We start from the raw sequence: 9,512 nt of genomic DNA, 5'->3' as shown, positions 1-9,512 counted from the left end.
GCTTGCCATACAGCTCCCTGCTGATATGGCCAAATATTTTGACCCCTGTCACCCAGGTCTTGGTTTCTGGCTCCTGGACCTACTGTGACCATTGTGGCCAAAAGGGACATTTCAGGAGCTTAGAGAGGTGTGGACTTGGGGATTCAGGAACATGATTTTAATACATTTATTCTGCAAGTCAGAGTTATAGAGAGGGAGAGAGAGAGAGAGAGAGATCTTCCATCCAATGGGTCACTCCCTAGCTGGCCACAATGACCAGTGCTAGGCAGGCCTGAAGCTAGGAGCCAGGAACTTCATTGAGGTCTCCTATATGGCAGCATTTCAACTGCTACCCAGGTCATTAGCAAGGAGCTGGGTAGAAGTGGAGCATTCAGGGATGAATCGGTGAGCAACACGGATGCCACTGTTGTAGGTGGCAGTGTTACAGGCTATGCCACAATGCTGGTGGCAGGATTATGATTTTTTGTAAGATTAATTTATTTTTAAACACATTTTATTTTGTTTTATGATATAGTTTCATAGGCTCTGGAGTTGCCCATGCCCTTCCCCAGGGTCCCTCCTCCACCATCCCCATTGATTTCCCCTCTAGTTTTACCATGGATGTCCTTCATGAATAGTCATAAGTCCTTCGTGCTGTTATTGAGTGTTTGCTAACAACGTAGGCATGGACATTGTCAGGGAGTCCATCGTATTACTGTCAGGAAAGTTTCAATTCTTTCACTGGGAGTCCATTTCTGGTCTGTATGCATAGTGATATACACATGTTGTCTTCATATCTGAACGTATCAGTCTCCAAGGATTCATTTATTTATTTGAAAGGCAGATTTACACATACAGGAAGAGAGAAGGAGAGAGATTCTGTTCACTGGTTCACTCCCCAGTTGACTGCAACGGCCATGGCTGAGCCTGTCTGAAGCCAGGAGTCAGGAGCTTCTTCTAGTTCTCCCACACATGTGCAGGGACCCCAGCACTTGGGCTAGTCTCTGCCTCCTTCCCAGGACATAAGCAGGGAGCCAGATGGGTAGTGGAGCAGCCAGGTCTTCATCTTGTGCCCCTATGGGATCCCAGTGTGGCAGGTTGTTCGACCATGTATCTGAGGAGTGACTTGCAGCCAGGCCATTGGGCCACCCTCACTGCTGTTCAGGACTGGACTCTGCCATCACCCCCCACAAAATCCCTTGGTGAATTTGACCATCCCAAGAGGCTGGCATTGGTAGAATCACATAGTCTTGGTGCTGTTGTGTCTGGCCTGTTTCTTGCAGCATTATGTCACCAAGAGTTGTTCCTCTCATAGCGTGGGCCAGCATGCTTTCCCTTTGCTGGGCTCGGTAATACAACATTCTGCTGCAGGTACTGTTTGAATCTTGTTACGCACTCACTTGTCAGTAGACGAGTGGGGTGTTTCCATCTTTTAGCTATCGTGTAAACACGGCTCCCATTTTCACTCCTTCAGGAACACACCCAGACTTTTCTCCCTCTTACTTCAGTCACTTCACCCCTTGTATTGGCACAGCCCAAACCCCTGTTGATTTCTATATTCCCATCCCCACTGATTGTCTCTTGCTCCTGCCCCTTCGTAGACCATTCACATATTCTCATTGCTGGCTTAGGAGAACACTGGCTGGGGGCTGTCCCAGGATAAGTTTTGTGAGGTGCCTGCCTCAGCATTCCCCAGTCTGCCCCATTGGGACTGTCTACTCTGTCACTGTCTACTCTGAACTCAGCCTCCTGCCTACCAGGAGTTGAACGGTAATTGGAAGGGATTAGTGGGCGATCAGCATGGAGGAGCTGGCACGGAGCAGTGTTGGTGGTTGGCGTTGCCCTGCAAAGCTTGTTCTGACAGGGAGGAAGTGAGCTGCAGCATTCTGCAAGAGAACTTGGGGGAAGCAAAACCCCCTCTCCTCAGGGAAACCACCCTGTGGTCTTTGGTGCCATAAAGGCAGTGTGAAGGCCAAAAGGCAAACCCCAGAAACGAGCTGCCTGAGTGGCAGCAATTTCTCTTGCTGAAATCCAAACACATTTCACCTGGGAGTATCCCAGGAGGTCCCCAGAACAAGTGACTGCTCAGAGTCCCCGGTGATCATCAACAGCCTCTTTGGGCAGGTCAGGAGTCAGGAAGCGCCTACTTCCACCCTTGACACTGAAAACTCAGACATTCGGGGAGCAGCAGCAGGCTGGGGCGGGATGCAGCACAGCCCTTGTGCCCAGGGAGGCCGCGGGCGTGAGGGCAGGATTTACGCACATGAGGCAATGCTGAGAACAATACAAGACAGAAGTGAGTCATTCACTTTATATCAAAGCAAACGGAGGGTGTGGGCAGAAGCAGCTCAGGTTGGCATAAAGCAATATGAAAAGAAATAGTACAGCAACTAGGAAAATAGACCATGGTGGTGGGGGGGACAGGCAGGGAGGAATCCAGCACGAGAGCGAGGGGTAAAGAACTCAGTCTGGAAGAAGAGCTAATGCTAGAAGCAGAAACTCCTCGCTAGGGTCTCTCGCATTCCTACTGCCTGAATACAAAGAGCAGATGCTAATAAAACTCAGTGTGGCAAAGAGGGATGACAGGGGTAGGAAAACGCATGGAGAACTAAACCTAACTGCGCATCCAATCCATGACCCCGAAACCACACCATTCCGGGCCAAAAATAAGATGAGAGATGCAAAGGAAAGACCTGAGCCTGTCATCAACCCAGGTGGAAAAACAGCCAGAGATGAAAGCGACAGAAAGAGTCCACTTGGAGGACGGATGGAGCACAGATCACGGTGACAGCCACGAGTGTCACTCTGCAAACAGCAGCAGAGAGATCAGCACCATGCCACGTCCTGGGTTAGTTACTGACCCTGAGGCAGGAAGCATTTTTCCGACATCCAGGCAGAAAGCAACAAGTCATTGCAGGAGGAAAAATCAGGTCTACCTCAAACTTTTCCACAGTCAACGCCAGAAAAGAGTAAAGCCACGTCCACAGCACACAGAGGGAGGGAAGACGAGACCCAACGAGGCCGTTCATCATCAGACGAGCCTCGGCACAGAAGTGTGCTCTGAGAGCCACAGGGGATGGCACCAGTAGCGGCTGTTGTATCTATGTAAATACAGAGTGGCCAGCACCATGACACAGTAGGCTAAACTTCTGCCTGCAATGCCAGAATCCTATATGGACACTGGTTTGGGGTCCAGCTGCTCCACTTCCCATGCAGCTCCCTGCTGATGCGTTTGGGAAAGCAGTGGAATGTGGCTCAAGTTCTTGGGCCCCTGCATCCACATGGGAGACCCTGAAGAAGCTCCTGGGTCCTGGCTTTGAACTGGCTCAACTCCAGCTATTACAGCCATTTGGAGAATGAACCAGCAGATGGAAGTGCTCTTTCTCTCCTTCTCTTTCTCTTCTGTGTGTGTCTCTCCTCGCTGTAACTCTGCCTTTAAATTAAAAACAAACAAACAAACAAACAAACAAAAACTTTAAAAATAAGTAGATACAGAATGGCTGAGCAGGATAGAAACTGCAACTCCCCCAAGAAGAAAAATGTTGCAAGCGACTGGAATCAGGAAGTGGCAGATGGGGCTCAGCATGGCAGCCAGGCCTGACCAGCCCACTGCAGTCTGTTAAAATTTTCCTAAAACAGCTGTTCCAGCCCACAAGGGGGTCCTATAGGTGCAAAGAGCTTTGCAGGTTTAGAAATATCTACCTGAGGTTGAAAAAGACGCTGCCATCTTTGTTCTCACGTGATGCTTGTGTACAAATGAACTTAACATGTTCATATTCTTTAATTACCTGCTATCCCATTTTATTTTACAAAGATTCTTTCTTTTCCTCCCTTCTTCCCTCCCTCCCTCCCTTCCTGCCTTCCTTCCTTCCTTCCTTTGATGGAATGACAGGGGGGTGGAGGGGAGATCTCTCATCCACTGGTTGACTCTCCAGTTGACCACAGTGGTTGGCCTACACCAGGCAAAACTAAGAGCCAAAAACTCCATCTGGATCCCCCACTCAGGTGGTAGGGGTTCAAGATTTTAGGCCATTCTCTACTGCCTTCCCAGGTGCACCAGCAGGCAGCTGGATGGGTAGAAGGTCACTCGGTCTAGACCTGGCACTCAGATGTGGGATGTCGGTGTTGTAAGCCATGGCTTAACCTACTGTACTACAACACCTGCCTGGAACCCATTCTTACAAAGCTGTTGGTAGATCACCTACTGACCATCTTGTATTTGTCATTTCTAGGCTGTTAGGGCTGATGCCTAGCACATATTCCTGTGGGTTTTCCTAGGTGGTAAGGTCTCTGTGATTTGGATTTTGATAGCACACCACATAGCATTTTGACCAACAAGACCATCAAAATCTTCACTGGGAAACATTGAAGGAAAGATTGAGTGGGATGTACACTTTCTCCTCCTCATGGGGCCTCAGTTGTTCCTCCCCGGACAGGGACAGGGAGGGACAGAGCCCTTGGAGGATTCCAACTATAGTAGGGAGAGGAAGGGGCAGTGGCAAGCAGAGGTCACAGTGGTGACACTGCCCACACCCATGGCACCTGCAGGGCACAAAGACTCAGCTCTCTACAGGGGTCATGCTCCCCTGCTCCTCTACCTCTGAAAGGTCATTAAGTCCTTAATTACACAGCAGGTGGCAATAAAATGGTCTGGGGCTTCCTCATCTTTCTCATCTTCCCCCTGACCCGAGGCTGCTGCTTAGGGCAGCGGCTGCTGTACTGACTCCCCCAATCTACCTGCAGGCCATTGGGGCAGCTACACTGCCATGGGCCAGCAGTCCTGCCCCATGAGACCCAGCAGGGGCTGAATCTGGACCCAGACATGCAGAGGGACCCCGGCCTTTGGGGAGGATTTGGCCGTGTGCGGGCACTGCTTTGGTCCCAGGGTGGACGAATAAAGTGCCCTGTGGCCAAGCCTGGCTTTGAGGTCCCCTCACTTACCTCACTGTCAGCATCCCTCACCCTAACTATCTCCTGTGGAGTTTGGATGAGGTCACAGAGCAGGCACCCCTTCCTGTGGCCCCTTTTCTCACTGCCCCATGGACCCGTTCCACCCCAAACAGCGGGCTTTCCTCCGGGCTCCGTGTCTGCACCTGCCCTGGTGGCCCCCCATTTGACTCCACACAGGGTCCCAGTCTCTTCCAGTGGGAGGGGCGGGGCCGAGCAGTGTGCTGGATGCAGTCTGGGGTTCTGCAGCAGGAGGGATATGGCGGAGACACAGCTGTTCCAGTACAGGGCAGTGTCGCACTTTCTAGGAGCTGCATTTTAAGAACCAAAATGAAACTAGAGAAACTGCTTTTAATGATGTGTTTTTATTTAGCTTGATACTTCCCAATGGTTATCCCTTCAGCATCTGATTCATAGACATGTTACTGAGATGTTTGATGTTCTTTTTCTTCCCCTGTAGTGTTAGAAACCCGTGTTCTACCACCACAGCTGGGCACTGGGTGACCCAGATGGTCAAGGCAGAGACTGAGGGGCTGGAGTGGACAAAGGAAGCATAGTGAGACATCCATCCGTTCGTTCGATTGTTCATTCATCAGACACTAGTTCCTTCTTGCTACTGCCAGGTTCATTGCCAAAGGCCTCCTTGCTATGTGCTCCCCCTCCCATCCCTGCATTCCTGCTCCCACTCCAGGTATCTTGACAGGTGCTCTGCCTGGGGGGATGGAAGGGGAAGAGAAGGACAGGCAACAAGGAGGAAACAAGAGCTTCCCAAGAGTCTGCAGGGGCCCGGGTCCTGGAGATGCCCTGGAGCGGGGGTGCTGACCAGCCCCTCACTCCCTGCTCTTTCTGGCTCACCCACGGTGTGTCCGCAGTGCACCAGGACCACACGCTCTGTCACCATCTATGACCACCCCCAGGAGTGCTGAGCCACCTAGCCCAGGATCCCTTGGGGCTGTCGGGAGCCGAGACTGCCCCTTTCAGGGTGTCTGACGCGCTCCCTGCTGCATGTCTGGCATGCTTGTCTGGTGACTGTCGGGGACGCCCACCCACCTACACAAGCCTCTGCGCCTCCCCCTCCACCTGATTCTCCTGCAGAAACAGGGTTTCGGCAGAGCCAGGTGTGTCAGTCTGGGCCGCTTCCTCCCTGGGCTCTAAGCACGCTCTCGGGCTGTGCAGTGGGGCCGTGACACCATTCCGTGGGACATGGCTGTGAAATGAGGTCACGAATCCAAAGACAGGGCAGGGATTGTGCCCTCTCCTCCTTCCACAGGGGACCCCACCCTCTCGCAGCTCCCCCACAGTGAGCCTGGGACTGAGGCAACCCTCTCTGGGAGCAGGAAGCCTTGCAGGGCGTGTCATGGCCCCAAGGGTCTCACATCGAGCTGGGGGTGCAGCAGTCCCTTGCCCACTTCTACCTGCTCGGCACCACCTTTATCTGCCTGATGTTTTAGGTTCCAGGTGTTACTGTTGTAAAGGGAGTCTTAGCATCCAGACTTGAGTCTTTGATCACAGCTCGGGGAACAAATGAACGAGGTAGGTGCAGAAAGTGACCAGGAACTGGGGCTGTTATTGATACAGGTGGGCTGAGTAGGGGCGGGTGGTGGGCCGACTCAGGACTCAGCTCACCAGTACTCTGGGGTCCAGGCAGGGCACCATAGCCTGGCTGAACTATGGGCAAGCCCAGAGGCCCAAGCAGGGCATCACCACTGGGCATCTACTAGCCCAGCTGCCAAACCCACAGAAGACTCCAGACACATGCCAGGGTTCCAAGAGCTGCCCACCCCTAAAGAAAGAAGGTAGGGGTGTCTATACTTGGGGGTTGAGACACAAAGCCTTCCTGAGTACACACTGGCACCAGCTGTCACCAGGAGGTGCTGTTGGGGTTGATGTGGTACGCTGGATCTTAATCTGGACACATTTGCCAAAGTCATCAAAACATGCTGGTGACATCTACATTGTGCTGGACACCCAAACCAGACCCAAATGGTTCCCGAGAAGGGAAGTGGTGCACTGGGCCGGCAGACAGGTGCTTCCCAGGGAAAGGGGGTGTGAGGTGTGGCTCCCAACTCAGCTGGGAACCCTGGGAGTGATCAAGGGTTTCTGGGCAGAGGCAGCCAAGGCCGACACACCCACCTGCGTGTGCATATTCAGACCTGATTCTGCCGTCAACCCAGCCAGCTCTCTCATGGGCAGGCTGCGCCAGACCTGCCCCCACAGCATGCAAGCTCAGCCCTGGCCTTGGGGCTTGGGTGTGAGTGTCGGGGTGGGGGGTGGAGATAGAGGGGAAGCGGGGCAGGGAGCTCTGCCTCCAGTGTCCGGGAGGTGGTCACGTCTGCCTGCAGCTCCAATTCCCAAAGGTGTCTCTCCTCCAGAGGCTGGGGATTGGGGCACCTGCCAGTGTGAGGGCCATTTGCAGAGAAGGGTTCAGGACCACCCCAGCTGCCGCTGTCCAGGATGACAGGGGTGTGAGCTGCCAGCGGCCTGGGGAGCGGGCTGGGAGCCGTGTGTCATCGCTCAGGAAGCTGGGGGCAAGCGCTGACAGCTCCCCTGACGCAGGCAAGGGGTGGGGGGCGGGCAGGGGTGGCTGCCAGGGGACAGCAGCCCCGCTTGGCAGCCACACCAGCCCCCACCCAGCCAGGCCCAGGGGTGGGGTGAAAGGAGGCAGTCCTGCCCCGAGCCATTCACGTACCCAGTGCACTTTTACTGGGGAATCGAGGCATGGGATTGGGGGAGTGCAGTCCAGGCCCAAGGAGACCCTAGTAGGTTCGGTCTCCTGCAGGAGAAGAGGCTCTGGGGACAGCTCCCTGGGGGAGGGTGGGCAACAAGCAAGCTCCTCTTCTTTCACCTGGGATTGGTGAGCACACCAACCTGTCCTTCCTGGGGCCAGACCCCTCCACTATGACCCCCGATCATTGTAACTGCCTGCTGCAGACCACCATGGGAAACTCACCAGAGAGTGGCAGAGTGGCCCAGGGCATCCCCAGTTCCTGGCCGGACTTGACATGGTGCCAGGAGGAGCCCACATGGCCCCTCGCATGCTAGGAACACACTGCTCGCCTCTGAAGGCAGGCAGATCGACCACGGGCACCCTGAGAGCTCAGCCAGCAGGGTCTATCAGCAGGAGCAGCTCTTGCCCCCGCAGCCCTGCCTCCATCTAGCTCTGTACCCCCTACCTCCACCGTGCCCATTGTGCTCAGCTTGGCACCTGCACATGATCCAGCTTTGCATCCCTGGGGTGGGGGCTCTTGGAGGGAGGGGACAAGCAGACAGGGCTGTGTTATTAGGGTGCAGAGGTGACCGTGTTGGGGGTTGAGACGCAGGGGGCAGCCACCAGGGCTGGGAGAAGCTGCCCAGCCACATGTGCTGGCAGCTGGTTCTGGCCACCCCCTTCCCCTGGGCACCCCACCCTGGCCACTCCTGTGCCCCAAAAATGCCAGGCGCCTCACCCAAAACTCTGCGACTGAGGGGTGTGACGGAGCTGTCAGCAGCCCAGGCCACTCCTAGAAGGGTCGCTCCTCCCGCCTGGCCAGCCCTGCCTGCTCCCCCAGCTGAGATGCATGTGGTGGGAGGAAACCCAGTGCCAGCTCCAGGCCTGAGCCTCCTAGTATGGCCTGTCACAGCTCCCTCGGCCTCAGCTTCATCCATGGTTCTGTGGCCTGTCCAGGCTGTCCCACCATCTGTTCATACCCTGGGAGGCCTGACGTCTGCTCTCTGACCCAGTGCCCAGGAGGGACAGAGGAACAAGACAGGAAGGTTAGATCCTGACATGGGCAGCAGAGAGAGAAACTGTTGAGCAGGACCAGCAGGTGTGAGTGTGGGGGAGGGGAAGGAGGAGTGCCAGACACCCAGGACTCCTGTGCACCTGTCATCTACCATAAACCTGACTTCCCCATGGAATCTCTTCTCCACAGTGTTCAAAGCTGGAGGCCCACTGAGGGTCTGTCCAGGCTAAGGACCTAGGAAGACAGAATGGGAAGGGACTCTGTAGTGCCTAGGACCAGGCACAAAGCTCCTAGGACCAGCGTCAGTTTTCCCTAGAGACTCAAGGAAGGACACTAGGGGAAGAACCTGTCACTAGGCTTGTTGCTGCCCCAGCACCTTCGCTGTTCTGTCTTAAAACCTGCCAGGAGCGAGGTGCACCACCCCTATGTCGTGGTTTCTCCACAAGTCTGTGCTGCCATCTGGTGGTCATACCTGGAATGGCAGGAAGTGGTGGTGCTGGAAGAGGGGAGGGTAAAATGAGGGGTTTGAACCGTTCAGGAGCTTGCCCAGGGCGGAGAGAGCAATGAATGGCAGGCAAGCTGAAAGTTCCCAGTCATGGACTCACTGTGGGACCCAGACAGTCCTGGTCCTAACTGGCAGCTGAGGCTCAGACCAGCTCATTGTCTTAAACTGCAGTGAAGATGGGCACCCAGGGAGCTCCTCAGTGAAGCTCCCCTGCAGGGATCTGACCCTGACCCCCAGCGCAGTCAGGAACCTCTGGGTGAAACCGTAAGTGCAGAAGCCAGCCTGGCCTGTGGCCGCTCAGGGTCTGTGCCTCTGGCATCCTGCCCCCCCCCCCCAAGGGATGCAAGCAACCCCACACA

This window comes from Ochotona curzoniae, unplaced genomic scaffold (genome assembly GCF_017591425.1).
Source record: "Ochotona curzoniae isolate NIBS_2020 unplaced genomic scaffold, NIBS_Ocur_1.0 contig_430, whole genome shotgun sequence".
NCBI lineage: Eukaryota > Metazoa > Chordata > Mammalia > Lagomorpha > Ochotonidae > Ochotona > Ochotona curzoniae.
Note: the sequence above shows the minus strand (reverse complement) of the source record.